Source organism: Dendrobates tinctorius, unplaced genomic scaffold (assembly GCF_039654945.1).
Source record: "Dendrobates tinctorius isolate UK_male_01 unplaced genomic scaffold, ASM3965494v1 ptg000145l, whole genome shotgun sequence".
NCBI classification, from domain to species: Eukaryota; Metazoa; Chordata; class Amphibia; order Anura; family Dendrobatidae; genus Dendrobates; species Dendrobates tinctorius.
In genome coordinates this window covers 6,829,754-6,845,635 of record NW_027361812.1, presented here as the reverse complement: position 1 = coordinate 6,845,635, position 15,882 = coordinate 6,829,754, and the positions used below count along the sequence as shown (strand labels likewise).

The window sequence follows — 15,882 nt, the reverse complement described above, 5'->3', positions numbered from 1 at the left end:
AATTATCTCTTCATGTTACAGAAAGAGAAGAAATTCGAAGTGCACCTGAAGAAACAGAGGAATGGAGACATGTGACCCAGAGAAGCAGGAGGATCAGGAGGCAGTCAGCACCCATACTGCTCAGGAACCAGTACCAGGCTCTCACGCAGGAAAACGATGAAGAAATACATCAGGATAAGACTTTGCCCACAAACAGCAACCTTGTACGCCCTCAGAGTCCTCCTGGATGGAGAAAGAAAAATGTTGTGAAGAAGAAACGGAGAGTGGTGGTCATGGGGGATTCCCTGTTGAGAGGAACAGAGGCCGCTATCTGCAGACCGGATATAACTTCAAGAGAAATGTGCTGTCTTCCAGGTGCAAAAATTAAAGATGTGTCTGACAGGATATCAGGACTCTTCAGACCTACAGATAACTACCCATTCCTGCTACTACATGTGGGGACAAATGACACCGCAAGGAATGACCTGGAAACCATCTGCAGAGACTTTGAAGACTTAGGCAAGAAAGTGAAAGAACTGGGAGCGCAGGTGGTCTTCTCTTCCATCCTCCCAGTGGATGGCCATGGAACAAGGAGGTGGAATAAGATTCTGCAGGTGAACAACTGGCTACGTCGATGGTGCCGTCAGCAACGATTTGGATTTCTGGATCACGGAGTGAACTACTTATACGATGGACTACTTGCTAGAGATGGGGTGCACCTTACGAAGACTGGAAAACATGTATTTGGAAGTCGCCTTGCTACACTTGTAAGGAGAGCTTTAAACTAGAACAACATGGGAAGGGAAGCAAAAGACCAGAAAAAGCCATACACCTGACAAATGCTATTGAGAACTCTGCTATTAGAAGTGGAAAGGAAGAACAAAGATGAAAGAATCTAATTAATAAAAATATTGGAGAAAGAGAAACCAATCACAAACTAAAATGTTTCTATACTAATGCACAAAGCATGGGCAACAAACAAGGAGAATTGGAACTGCTAACACAGGAAAAGAAATATGATGTCATTGGAATCACTGAAACTTGGTGGGATGATACACATGATTGGAATACAAGACTAGAAGGATACAACTTATTTGCAAGAAACAGACTTGATAAACGAGGAGGGGGTGTCGCATTGTATGTTAGAAACGCATATATCTGCACAGAGATTGAAGATTCAGAGACTGGGAGTTCTGTGGAAACTGTTTGGGTAAGAATACAAGGACAGAACAATGGAAAGGACACCATTGTAGGCATTTACTACAGGCCGCCTGTGCAAGCTGAAGATATGGATGAACTCTTTATGCATCAAATGGCCAAGTTCTCCAAAAAATATGACATAGTTGTCATGGGAGATTTCAACTATCCAGACATTTGTTGGGAATCTCTCTCAGGCAAAACTAACAGGTCAAGGAAATTCTTATCCTCTCTTGCTGACAACTTTATCTTCCAAAAGGTAAGGGAGAAAACAAGGGGAACTGCTACCTTGGATCTAATCCTTATAAACGGAGGAAATGGTTGAGGAGGTAAAAGTGGCTGGGACTCTAGGAGGTAGCGACCATGCTATTTTAGAATTTTGGATAACTAGAGACGGAAGACCTGTGAAGACTCAGACGTCAAGGTTAGATTTCAGAAAGGCAGATTTTAAGGGATTCAGAAAGAGAATTGGAGGGATCCAATTGCTTGATATCCTTAAAGACAAAAATGTCCAGGAAGGATGGGAAATCTTGAAAAATGAAATTCTCAAAGCACAGTTGTTAACAATTCCGAAAAGAGGGAAGAATAGGAAGCATTTAAGGAAACCAGGATGGATGAACACAGAACTTAAGCACATGCTAAAAAGGAAGAAAAAAATGTTTATAAAATGGAAAGAGAGAGGCATATCTAAAGAAGAATATAATGCTGTCTGCAGAACCTGCAGGGCACAAATCAGATTATCTAAAGCTGAAAATGAATTGAGGCTTGCAAGAGATGTCAAAAGCAATAATAAAGGATTTTGGGGATATGTCAAAAGTAAAAGAAAAGTCAAAGATGTTATAGGATTTTTACAGTATGAAAATGATGAAATGGTAAGACAGGATGTTGAGAAGGCCGAACTTTTAAATTCCTATTTTGCATCTGTTTTCTCTCAGAAAGGAAATGTAACATCAACTGTTATTCACTGTCCTATTAAGGGAATAGAAGAATCCAGGATATCTATAAACAGAAAGATAGTGAGGAAACACTTAGCTAACCTAAATGAATTCAAGTCTCCAGGTCCAGATGAATTACACCCCAGAGTACTGAAGGAGATAGCAGAAGAAATTTTTGAACCCCTCTCCATAATCTTTGAAAATTCTTGGAGAACAGGAGAAGTGCCAGAAGACTGGAGAAGAGCAAATGTTGTTCCTATCTTCAAAAAGGGGAAGAAGGTGGACCCAGGCAACTGTAGGCTGGTGAGTCTGACTTCTATACCAGGAAAGATCTTTGAACAAATTATTAAACAACATGTATGTCAATACCTGGATAAGAATGAAGTGATTAAACAGAGTCAGCATGGGTTTGTAACTAATAAGTCATGTCAGACTAACTTAATTTCCTTCTATGACGGTATCACTGATTGGGTGGATCAAGGAAATGCTGTAGATATAGTATATCTTGACTTCAGCAAAGCATTTGACAAAGTCTCTCATACAATCCTTATTGAAAAAATGACTAAGTATGGAATGGACAAGGCAACTGTTAGGTGGATTCATAACTGGCTTAGTGATCGGACCCAAAGAGTGGTCGTAAATGGCTGCACATCCAGTTGGAAGAATGTCTCAAGTGGGGTACCACAGGGCTCTGTCCTGGGCCCTGTATTGTTCAACATCTTTATCAACGATTTAGATGAAGGAATTGAGGGTAAACTGATTAAATTTGCTGATGACACAAAGCTAGGAGGGCTAGCTAATACTAGAGAAGAGAGAGAGAGGATTCAAAAAGATTTAAATAAACTGGAGAAGTGGGCAGCAACTAACAGAATGGTTTTTAACAGGGAGAAATGCAAAGTACTACATCTGGGCAATAAAAATGAAAAAAGCATATATAGAATGGGAGGAATAGGGCTAAGTGACAGCACATGTGAAAAAGACTTGGGTATACTAATAGATCACAGACTGAATATGAGTCAACAGTGTGATGCAGCAGCAAAAAAGGCAAATGCAATTCTAGGATGTATTAACAGAAGCATACAGTCTAGATCACATGGTCATTATTGCCCTCTACTCCTCTTTGGTCAGACCTCATCTGGAATATTGTGTCCAGTTTTGGGCACCACATTTTAAAAAAGACATCAACAAACTGGAGCAAGTTCAGAGAAGAGCGACCAGAATGGTGACCGGTCTGCAAACCCTGTCTTATGAGGAAAGGTTGCAGGATTTGGGAATGTTTAGTTTGCAAAAGAGAAGACTGAGAGGAGACTTAATAGCTGTCTGCAAATATCTAAAGGGCTGTCACATTGTAGAAGGATCAACTTTATTCTCATTTGCACAAGGAAAGACTAGAAGCAATGGGATGAAACTGAATGGGAGGAGACACAGATTAGATATTAGAAAAAACTTTTTGACAGTTAGAGTGATCAATGAGTGGAACAGGCTGCCACGAGAAGTGGTGAGTTCTCCTTCAATGGAAGTCTTCAAACAGAGGCTGGACAGACATCTGACTGGGATGATTTAGCGAATCCTGCTTTGAGCAGGGGGTTGGACCAGATGGCCCAGGAGGTCCCTTCCAACTCTACGATTCTATGATTCTATGATTCTATATACCATATGGGAATAAACATGCTGGAAATAGGAGGAAACCACTATGGCTAAATAGAGCTGTAAGGGGCGCAATAAGTGACAAAAAGAAAGCATTTAGAGAATTAAAGCAAGTAGGTAGTGATGAGGCATTAACTAAATACAGAAGATTAAATAAATTCTGTAAAAAGCAAATCAAGGCAGCAAAGATTGAGACAGAGAGACTCATTGCCAGAGAAAGTAAAAATAATCCCAAAATATTCTTTAACTACATAAATAGTAAGAAACTAAAAAATAATAGTGTAGGCCCTCTTAAAAATAGTCTGGGTGAAATGTGGATGAGGATGAGGAAAAAGCCAATATGCTAAATGACTCCACTTCCAAGAGCCAAATTTGAAGAATTCAGAACCATTATGGGACTAACAGGATAAGTAGCTGTTGAGTGGGGGTGTTGAAATAATTCTTATTATTGTATATATTACAACAGCTACTGTTTGCTATTGTTTGGTAGTGCATGAGTTTCTGTCTCCAGCAATAATGTTATAATGCCAGTAAAGCACTGTTAAAAAAACAAAACAAAACAGGAAGATCCTGCTCACTGTGTGTGTAGCTGAAGCATATTTTACTTTCACTTCGCAATCTGACAGACAAGATGCTGAAATCCTAAGCTATAAGAAGCTGTGTTATCTTTGTTCCTGAATAAATATATATCACTGTTAAACGGCTGAACAGTACAGAGATTAATCTGCTGCCAACAAAACTAAAGTATATTTTTGAGACAAATTTTCAGAATTTTGAATTGTGGATTCACAATCGCAAATGTTTTTTTTTTTTTTTTAAGTCTTAATGTATTTTGGCGGGGGGCAAAATCCAGGAACAGGTTTAAAAAAATTAAAATGAAGATAAAGTAATAACTTATTGCTGGATTCATTTTAATTTTTCCTTTCAAAAGCTGCACCAAAACTGTATAATAAGCAAGTACTGGGATGCAGTAACACAAATGCTGCAGAGCAGGGATTGACTATATTTAATTAATTATCCAAATAGCACTAAACTCATTGCAGGGAGATAGCAGGGAAAAAGGGGTGCAAAAACTAAACTGAATAACGGTTGTTAAACTAAACAGTCTTTTGATAACAGTTCACTTACCGTGGCTCCGCAGCCCGTCACTCTCTGAAGGTCCCATGGGTAGTAGAGTGCTGAAGGTGGTCGGTGTATTGTCTTCAGGCATCCCTGCCTAACACACGGTCCTGCTTCTGGCAGCAGCGGGCAGTCTCCGATTTTGCCCACTGAGCCCCTAGTCCATGTAACTGTGAAGCAATAGGATCAAGCTCTCCACAAGTTTCCACTTGGCGTGTGTCTCTCTGGGTAGCAGCTGTCACCGGAGTGGCTGTGCTGCAATGCTCTGCCCGGCATGCACCTCCCTGGATGTCAGCCGACAAATGGACATCCATACCGCGATGCTCTGTCCATTGCACGCTCCCCTGCGCATCCGCTGGTATGGGTGAGTCTCTCATTCTACCTCCCTGTCTCTGCATGCTGCGGCCTATCGCTCTCCACACTTCAGCTGCGATCCGCCCCTGCTCAGCATTCTGGCAGGAATCCCCCTCCTTTCCTGCGCAGCCCCTTTTAGCTTACTGACCCTGGCCATGCCCCCTTCATCCAGGTTACCGGCTCGCTCCGGCTGTAATTGCATTCCCTCCAGTAACAGGAGGTGCGGCCCCAGCAGTTCCGGACTTCAGCAGCTCGGTTCTCCCTTCTACACTAGCATGGGTGAACGTAGCCCAATAGCTTATGTAGGAAGATGAACTGGGCCAGTGGTACCACTTTCACGTCGGTTAGGGAACTATTGGGGCTGTCACCAGTGTTGCCAGAGGGAAAGATTTCTGACCTGACCCGGACAGACCTTTGCACTTAATTGTAGGGGCATGACAGGGATAAAAAGAGACTGTGTGTGGGAAAGCGGGACACTTGGCGGAAAGACAGAGTGCGCAGCAGGAAAAGGTTGATTCATTCTCCGTGGAGCTACGCAATAATCCAGGCCCACGCTACAGCTCCCCAACCCTTGCACACACTGACCTTGAGTAACTCCTACCCATGTGCCCGCTCACCCCTGTCACAAAGAATTTGTTCTGCACCTTCCCGCTGACTACCGCGGGCGCGCGGCCTAAGTCTGACCAGGTGAATCAGATAGAGCAGGGTCGCTTCACCCCCGCTTCCGCAACTGAACTGAGTCATACTCTGGTGGTGCCACAGACTACTTCCCATCACGTACATTGCCCCAGGAAGGCAAGACTTCGCCTAGGAGAACCAGGATACGCTGCTTCCATCAGGAGAATGTGCCTCAACTCTCTTCAGGATTAGGCCAGAGACTTCATGTGTCACTTGCGGCGCCACCGTAGGCTTACAAGTTTCCCCTGCCTGGAACCACCAGACTGATAAGTTTTACATGTTACATAAGCATTAGTTCTTACCCTGTTACAATACTCAGTTTGTACTCCCCTCTTAATTCTTTCTCTCCCTGCATGGAGCATCCCCTGTAATAAACCCTTTAACTCTTGCTCTGCCTCCTGCTCGTCACTGCATCCCACGTTCTTGAAATTTCTACACTTACCTCTAGTGATCTACTTGAAATAAGATGTACTTCAAACTGTAAATTTTAGCATCAAATCTAAAATAATATAATTTGCAAGAACAGATAGCTTAGGTGACTTGAATATTTTACAGAAATGGAATTACGTGCTCTTTTTCTAACTAACAGTGTCTTGTGATTACAGCAGCAATTACTCTGAGCCAAGGATTCACAGACTTTCATCAGACAAATATTAAAATTGAGAGTCCTCAGTGGTTGATACCTTTTATTGGCTTACTGAAAAGTTGGTAAGAAATGACAAGTTTTTGAGACTACTCAGGTCTCTTCATTAAGCATCATGTAAAGCAAAATCTGAAGAGTCACATATGTATGCACAAAAGTACATAAAATTGTGCAGTTTGACGACTCGAGTTTTAATAATTTTATATCTAAGATATGTTTTATCAGTCTTTTCCTGCTCTCTGCTGTGTAATTGGGGTGTGATCTCAGCAGGGTACTAATAGACAAGAAGGCATGGCAACTATATTATGAGTTAGTTGGCTTGAGACTGATTTTGACTGGACTGAAACTCAAGTAAAAAAGCTTTTAAGGAAATCCTGCCACGAAGTTCCTATGGAAACGGAACTGAGAACCCTTCTTGAACCCTAAAGTCTCACCCTCTTAGCTCAGAATTTTGATCATTAATTAAAAAGCTTTTCAAGGGTTCTGGTAAAATTTTTGAAAAATCTCCTTATTATGCAGAACGTCAGACTATGAATATTATTCAAATATACTCACAGTTTAAAATAGACTGTTTTTCAGTGCCGCGATTAGCCGTGACCACCACTATTTTTCTGCATGGTTGCAGTAGCATGCTCAATCTAATTGTATAGCATGAAATGGGAAAGATGGGGATAGGTGGGAAAGTGTTGAAAGTGCTATGATACAGCAAACTAAAATAAGGTGTCGGCAGTATAGTTTAGTAGGCTCCATTAGCCATACAGCATTATATTTTATGCTAATAGTCCAGTAGACTGAAATAGAAGCAGTATGGCATAATAATCACATATCTGTAATAACTTTAATTCCATAGAAGGGCAATAATATGGCTGTTACGGTAGGTTTTAAGTACTGGAGCTATCTGTTTTATATCCCAAGCATTGTCCACATTGGAGCAACTGTTAGGCTACGTGCACACGCTGCGGATGGGGGTGCGGATTTGGCCACGCGGATTTTGTAAAATCCGCAGGTCAAAAGACCTGCGGTTTATCTGCGGATTATCCTGCGGTTTGGCCCTGCGGTTTCACCATCTCCACAATGGAGGAGATAGGAAACCGCTGCGGAATCCGCAGAAAGAATTGACGTGTCATGTCAATTTAGGTAATCAAAACCGCAGGAAAACCAAGCGGAAAAATCCGCACCGTCTGCACTGCGTTTTTTTATTCCCATAAGGAATAATGGTACTGTATACACCACAGCAAAAACTGCTGCGGACCCGCAGCGGCCAAATCCGCTGCGGAACCACAGCAGAATCCGCAGCGTGTGCACACACCCTTATATGTGGGAATTAATGTCACTAGACAAAAACAGTCTCCAGGAAGAAATACTGTAGATTACAGCTCTCTTCCCCAGAGAGCAATATTTGTGTGTATACCCAATCTAATTTAGGTCATCAGCAGTGGAATAAAGTTGTCATGTATCACTAAATCCTCTAACGATAATGAGATTGCTCTGCTCACCCTATTCCTGGCGATGGCCATTATATTATGGGCAGTTTAAGCCCAATGCTCTAGATCCATCTTAAAGCTTATCTGTCAACAGTTTTTTCCTACCCCAATAAGAAAGCAGCAGAAACCCTTTATTCTAATGATGTGTAATTTACCGGTTTCTTTAGAGAAATTTTTATAAAATCACTGTTTTATCAGCAGGAGATTATCACTAAAGGACTCCTTGACTTGCAGCCATGTAGTCCAATCACACCCCTAACCACTGATTGGCAGCTTTCTGCTTATGCGCAGTGTAACAAACAAATATACTGCTCAAAAAAAATAAAGGGGACAAATTACAGGCTGATCCAACTTTGAATGTTTCCTTTATTTTTTGAGCAGTATATCTATAAAGCATGCATATATATTAGTATTGGCTAGAGACATACTCATATCAGTCTCCCCTTCGATACTTAGAAACAATCAATGGAGTGGATTCCTCCAGTATTAATGCCTAATATGAAAACCAAAGTATTCACAAACTACTCACACTTATATGAAATATATTCAAAACATTTATTGCACCAGTTTAAAATTATATAAAATAACTAAAATAAATGTAAAATCAAGGTCAAACAGACACGAATCAAGGTGGCTCTAGTAAACGGCAGTTCATATATATATATAGAATGGCTGCGATTCCTTGAGAAGCATTTCTTGCAGAAAGCACATTGGGGTGGCTGAGGTGATCTCAGCAGTATGGGTATGCAGTAGCAGTACTCTGTGACACATATACAGTGGGGAAAAAAAGTATTTAGTCAGTCAGCAATAGTGCAAGTTCCACCACTTAAAAAGATGAGAGGCGTCTGTAATTTACATCATAGGTAGACCTCAACTATGGGAGACAAACTGAGAAAAAAAAATCCAGAAAATCACATTGTCTGTTTTTTTTTCATTTTATTTGCATATTATGGTGGAAAATAAGTATTTGGTCAGAAACAAGCAATCAAGATTTCTGGCTCTCACAGACCTGTAACTTCTTCTTTAAGAGTCTCCTCTTTCCTCCACTCATTACCTGTAGTAATGGCACCTGTTTAAACTTGTTATCAGTATAAAAAGACACCTGTGCACACCCTCAAACAGTCTGACTCCAAACTCCACTATGGTGAAGACCAAAGAGCTGTCAAAGGACACCAGAAACAAAATTGTAGCCCTGCACCAGGCTGGGAAGACTGAATCTGCAATAGCCAACCAGCTTGGAGTGAAGAAATCAACTGTGGGAGCAATAATTAGAAAATGGAAGACATACAAGACCACTGATAATCTCACTCGATCTGGTGCTCCACTCAAAATCCCACCTCGTGGGGTCAGAATGATCACAAGAACGGTGAGCAAAAATCCCAGAACCACGCGGGGGGACCTAGTGAATGAACTGCAGAGAGCTGGGACCAATGTAACAAGGCCTACCATAAGTAACACACTACGCCACCATGGACTCAGATCCTGCAGTGCCAGACGTGTCCCACTGCTTAAGCCTGTACATGTCCGGGCCTGTCTGAAGTTTGCTAGAGAGCATTTGGATGATCCAGAGGAGTTTTGGGAGAATGTCCTATGGTCTGATGAAACCAAACTGGAACTGTTTGGTAGAAACACAACTTGTCGTGTTTGGAGGAAAAAGAATACTGAGTTGCATCCATCAAACACCATACCTACTGTAAAGCATGGTGGTGGAAACATCATGCTTTGGGGCTGTTTCTCTGCAAAGGGGCCAGGACGACTGATCCGGGTACATGAAAGAATGAATGGGGCCATGTATCGTGAGATTTTGAGTGCAAACCTCCTTCCATCAGCAAAGGCATTGAAGATGAAACGTGGCTGGGTCTTTAAACATGACAATGATCCAAAGCACACCGCCAGGGCAACGAAGGAGTGGCTTCGTAAGAAGCATTTCAAGGTCCTGGAGTGGCCTAGCCAGTCTCCAGATCTCAACCCTATAGAAAACCTTTGGAGGGAGTTGAAAGTCCGTGTTGCCAAGCGAAAAGCCAAAAACATCACTGCTCTAGAGGAGATCTGCATGGAGGAATGGGCCAACATACCAACAACAGTGTGTGGCAACCTTGTGAAGACTTACAGAAAACGTTTGACCTCTGTCATTGCCAACAAAGGATATATCACAAAGTATTGAGATGAAATTTTGTTTCTGACCAAATACTTATTTTCCACCATAATATGCAAATAAAATGAAAAAAAAAACCAGACAATGTGATTTTCTGGATTTTTTTTTCTCAGTTTGTCTCCCATAGTTGAGGTCTACCTATGATGTAAATTACAGACGCCTCTCATCTTTTTAAGTGGTGGAACTTGCACTATTGCTGACTGACTAAATACTTTTTTTCCCCACTGTATATATATATATATATATATATATATATATATATTGATGCCCCTATGTCTGTAGGCAATTGTGCAGGATTGTTCATTTATATATAGGAGCTATTCTTATCATATGCCAACTGCTAACCTTTCCCTGTACTATAGCCTTCCTCATTACTCGATTCGTCTCTTTTTAAACTTTATTTTTACATTTCTTTTTGTTTTTGTGATGGAGTCAGCTATCACTGAGTCAATTTCTAGAGTGGACCCTCTGGGTCGTGGCACCCACCCACCGAGGGCGAGCTGACCTTGTGAGGAACCACCCCCTATACAGGGAGTGTCAGGGGCAAGACCAAGGGGGTGAGCCACCACGACTGCTGGAACCAGACGGCCGGCTCAAGGAAGACATGAGTGTCTGACGACAAAGGACGTGCAGGAAATAAGACAAGACAAGACGTGGGTTCAAGGTATCTTCATTAAGGCGAACTCAGGGTAACAACAGGTGCAAACGGTGACAACAGACACAGCAAGGTGCGTGCATGGCACGCCAAGGTCCATGGCATGGTACGTGCTAGATGGTATGCCTAGGCACAAGCAAGGCTCAATGGCATCAGACTCCGGACAGCAGGCAACAATCGACAAGATCAGAGCATCAGGCTGTGGACATCAGCTCCGGACATCAGGCCGAAGTCGTCAGGCTTACGATCTCTGGCAGCAATCGGCAGGTTCTGGGCATCCGGCAGGCAAAGCAGGGATCAGGCAAGGAGGCACGACAGAGCTCCAGACATGGTGCATGTTAGGTAACACGCCAAGGTCCAAGGCAAGGTTCCAGGCAGGGTGTGTGCTAGGGGCACACCAGGGTCCAGGGCAAGGTGCAAGGCAAGGTGCATGTGTAGGGGACACGCCAGGTTCAAAGTACAAAACACGGTGCATGTGTAGGGGACACGCCAGGGTTCAAAGTTCAAAGTACAAGACATGGTGCGTATGTAGGGACACGCCAGGGTTCAAAGTTCAAAGTAAAAGACATGGTGCGTGTGTAGGGACACGCCAGGGTACAAGGTCCTGGGCATGCTGGAGGAGCTGCCAGGGTTCAGGCTAAGGTCCTGCACGTGCAGAGGGGTACACCAAGGGTTAGGCTAAAGCAAGGGCCTGCACGTGCTACGAGGCACACCAGGGTTCAGGCTAAGGCAAGAGCCTGTGTGTGCTAGGAGACACGCCAGGGTTCAGGCTAAGGCAAGGGCCTGCGTGTGCTAGGAGACACGCCAGGGTTCAGGCTAAGGTCCTGCGCGTGCTAGAGGCGCACGCCAGGGTTCAGGCTAGGGCAAGGGCCTGTGCGTGCTAGGAAACACGCCAGGATTCAGGCAAGGGCCTGTGCGTGCAAGAGGGCACGACAGGGTACATGGCAAGACCTGCACGTGCAGAGAAGCACGGGGAGGTATGCTAAGGGGAAGGCTAGGGCCTGCACGTGCTATTAGAGAAGCATGCAATGCACAGTGCGGGGCAGCGTGGGTGTAAGGAAGCACAGAGAGCACGGCTGGGGCACTGGCTAGCTGGTCGGGCTGAGGCAAAGACAGACGGGCAAGACTGAGGCGAACCCGGCTGAGGCATAACAGGCGACACAGCTGTCACTGGCCGACGAGCACAGCTGAAGCACAAGCAGGCGGGCATGACTAGGGCGGGCACGGCTGAGGCACAGACAGGAGGCTAGGAAGGCCAGGCACGTGCAAAGGCACGTGCGACCGAGCAGGCCAAGCAGCCATGCAGCGAAGCAACACGATACTCAGGCCCCGACCACAGGAAGGGGCGGTCTGATATAGGGCATTAACACCTGCACTAACGGGTCAGGACCAGGGGAGGACTTCCGGTTCAGATCCTCCAGGATCATAGAGAGGATCACATGGTCGAGTCCTCCAAGACCATAGAGAGGAACATAGGAACATAGGAAAGGTCACATGGTCAGGGTCTCCAGTATCACAGAGAGGATAGCTGGATCAGACTGTGCTGGAACATAGGAAAGGTCACATGATCAGGGTCTCCAGGAACACAGAGAGGACCGCTGCAGGCAGAGCAGAGATGGTTGGTCACACAGCAACGGCGTGTAGCCATGAGGTAAAACACACATGCACACTGGCAATGGCAGGCAGCCATGAGATGAGGCGCGCGTGCACACTGCTCCAGGCATCTTGCAGCACAACAGTCATGAAGTGCGTGTGCACACTGCTGCCAGGGATCTTGCAGCATAAGGCATAACTGGCATGATAGTTCAGTGCACGTGCACACTGCTCCAGGAATCATGCGGCATACCAGACATGTCGGGAATGATAGTTCGGTGCGCGTGCACACTGCTCCAGGGGTCATGCAGCATAACAGACATGGCGGGCATGATAGTTCGGTGCGCGTGCACACTGCTCCAGGGGTCATGCGGCATAACAGACATGGTGGGCATGACAGTCTTTTTTATATCCTTAACCTTGTACAATAATAATGTAGGATATGTTTTATATATGTGTGAGCGGTTTGCGAATAACTTTGATATTCATATATAGGCATTAATTATGCAGAGTGTACACAGAAACCTGCCAAATGCCAATCAGTGGGGTGGGCGGGGTTATACAGAGCTCAGCATTCAGGGAACTGCTAGATCTGTAGCAGAGAATACAGTTTTTTAAATAAAAACTGCAGCACACAGTTGATTTTTTTTTATCAAATCTGCACCAAGTAGACATGTAAGTGATACATCGCTGGAATCAGGATTTCTCCACCTACATCATACTGCTTTGGGTTAGTCAAAACCTGGTGACACTTCCTTTTAAACATGGCTAGTCACATTGTACCCCACATGAATCATATTATCCCACTAGTGTTAGGCTAGTTTCACACTAGCGTTTTGGAGCGCAGCGACGGCCTGCGCACGGCCGCCGCTAAGCACCACCCCTGCCACGCCCCCGCCGGTAGCTCCGCCCACCGGCGCATGACGCTGCATGCGCCCTGCGTCCCCTATCTTTATCACAGGGGGTGCAGGCCGTGCACAGTATGCGTTTGGCGGCGCATGCGTCCTTTTGACGGTGCGCCGACCTGCGCCAAACGCAACCTGCTGCAGTTTGGTTGCGTCGGCGCACCGTCAAAAAGGCACATGCGCCGCCAAACGCATACTGCGCACGGCCTGCGCCCCCTGTGATAAAGATAGGGGACGCAGGGCGCATGCAGCGTCATGCGCCGGTGGGCGGAGCTACCGGCGGGGGCGCGGCAGGGGCGGGGCTTAGCGGCGGCCGTGCGCAGGCCGTCGCTGCGCTCCAAAACGCTAGTGTGAAACTAGCCTTAGCTCTCTAGCTGTTATAGCTCTACCCACAGCTTGTAGCTCTGTTGACTGAAACTGCCCTGATCCTTTAACCCATGATTGGTAGTATGGTCCTGCTGACTCCTTTATTGGGATAAAGACTATGGTGCAACAGAACCTAGTGCATGCAGCTACACAGTATCGACGCAGCTGGTGACGTGACACATTTCCCAATTTTGTTCGTGAACTTTACTAAAAAGCAGATTAATTTATGGAGTCTTTATGCACCCAAACTATGTTTCTCCCTGTCCTTCCCATCGCCATACACTTGGTTCCACACTGTACTTCTTGTCTCCCTGCTCTAGGTGCAGCACTGTTTCTGTTACCCCCTCTGCAGGCAAAACAAATTCTTCTGGCTGCCCCCTGCAGCAAGTGCCTCAGGCTTCTTGTTGTCCCTTTCAAGGTGGAGCAAACCTGTCTGAGGTACAGAATTAAAGGCTAACTGCACTTTTGAGTAGCCTTTCAGAATAAGCTGTACTGTGTGCATACATAAAGAATAACACTATATCTGGCCAGTATATGACTCAAATCTTACATTATAACTAGTTTTCCACTCTGCATGCTCCATTTTTTTAAGTTGCAATCCATGTGCAGCAGTGATCTCTCCCACAACAGCATAGCATACAGAGATGGATTTTTCCTCATCCCTCACTTTTTAGCACAGAGAGACAAGCAACAACAACATAGAGGGCAAAATACTGCAATGTTCAGCTGTCAAGATGTGAATCAGCTATGGGAAGAGGTGAAAGACTTGCTAGAATTTCACCATAATCTTTCTATGTTTCCCTCTACTTGTTTCCTGTCCCTGCTCCTCACTTTTCTTCCTTCCTGTTGTAACGTGCTGCTGCAGTGTAATACAGGGGGTGATGGTGAGGGAAAGAGGTTGCGCACGTGCGCACACACGCACGAGCGCACACACAGCAACAGCACAGGTGTCGCAGGTAATGAAATAGTAGTCGGACTAGCCGAAGTCAGCAACTGTCAGGAGCAGAATACCAAGGGAGAAAGCAAGTGCGTAGTCAGGGACAAGCGAGAAGTCAGGACCTATCGAGAACGTGGTATCAGAAACGTAAGACATAAGACATGGTCAGGGTATAAGCCAGAGTCAAAACCGGTCAGAGAGCGAGGTATCAGAGACGGAAAACAAAAGGCAGAGTCCAGAGATCAGGCCAAGTCATACACAAGTCGGGAAGTCAGAGGCAGAAGGATAACCAGTATAGGGTCAGAGGTTCTAGCCAAGAAGCATGAACTATAGCTGACACTGGCCCGCAGGCTGCAGAGGACAGAAATAGCCCCGCCAGCTCCAGAACGAGGCAGAAGGGATTAACCCCCACATGACCAGTCCAAAGAGAAGACAGCAGAAAACAAACTTTGGACTGGATCATGACACCTGTCCTCTCCATTGAGTGTAATAGGCTAAGTCACATGACTTCTGCAGTCTGTATTTTCGGAACAAGAAGGATTAGAGCTGTTTTTCACAGTGGATGATAGGTTCAGGAGGCAGTGGGGAGAGGTAGAAATGGCTGATAAGTGGAAGAGGATTTCTCTGATAATATATATTACAAAGGTTCTTATATCCTCCTGTTCTATTGACTTATGCAATGTTTGTTGAAAGTGTATTTCCAATTTAACTCATTAAAGAAGTCATCATGCTGATATGAACTGAATATGGATGAAAAGGAAAGTGAATCACTACAATCAGAGAAAACACCACCTGTGAGTCATGGGATTTAATAGCTGTTTAGTCTGCTTCTGACTGCATTGGAACAGAAATGCACTGCAAGTCAAATTATGTCTGCCCAGTCTTACTATAGAACTAGCTGGGCATAGGGGGGAAGCCTAAATTTTGTAAGGAACTTGTGGTAAATTTAATTTGCCACTGGTCTCATTCTACACAGCAAAGCTAAAAAGTAGCTTTGCTGTGTAGATATTTTTTTTTTACATGGAAAAACATAAAATCAGCACTTTTTTTCATATCCAGAAAAGATTAATTTTTAAAAAATGTCAGTCACCTGGAAATGATATTTGCAGTGGAGAATGTATCACTTTACAATGCTAATAAATTATTCCATTTCCATGTAAGAATCAGATACTGCTCTGTCGCGGATAATACAGTAAAAGTTATTAAATAAAAATAATATCTTAATGAAGCTCATT

At 44.4% G+C, this 15,882-nt stretch overlaps 1 protein-coding gene across 1 annotated transcript in view; it reads left to right on the top strand.

Moving 5' to 3' along the window:
- LOC141049577 (aquaporin-2-like) overlaps positions 1–15,882 on the top strand; it is a 57,418-nt gene that overhangs the window by 10,596 nt on the left and 30,940 nt on the right. The window lies entirely within an intron of this gene.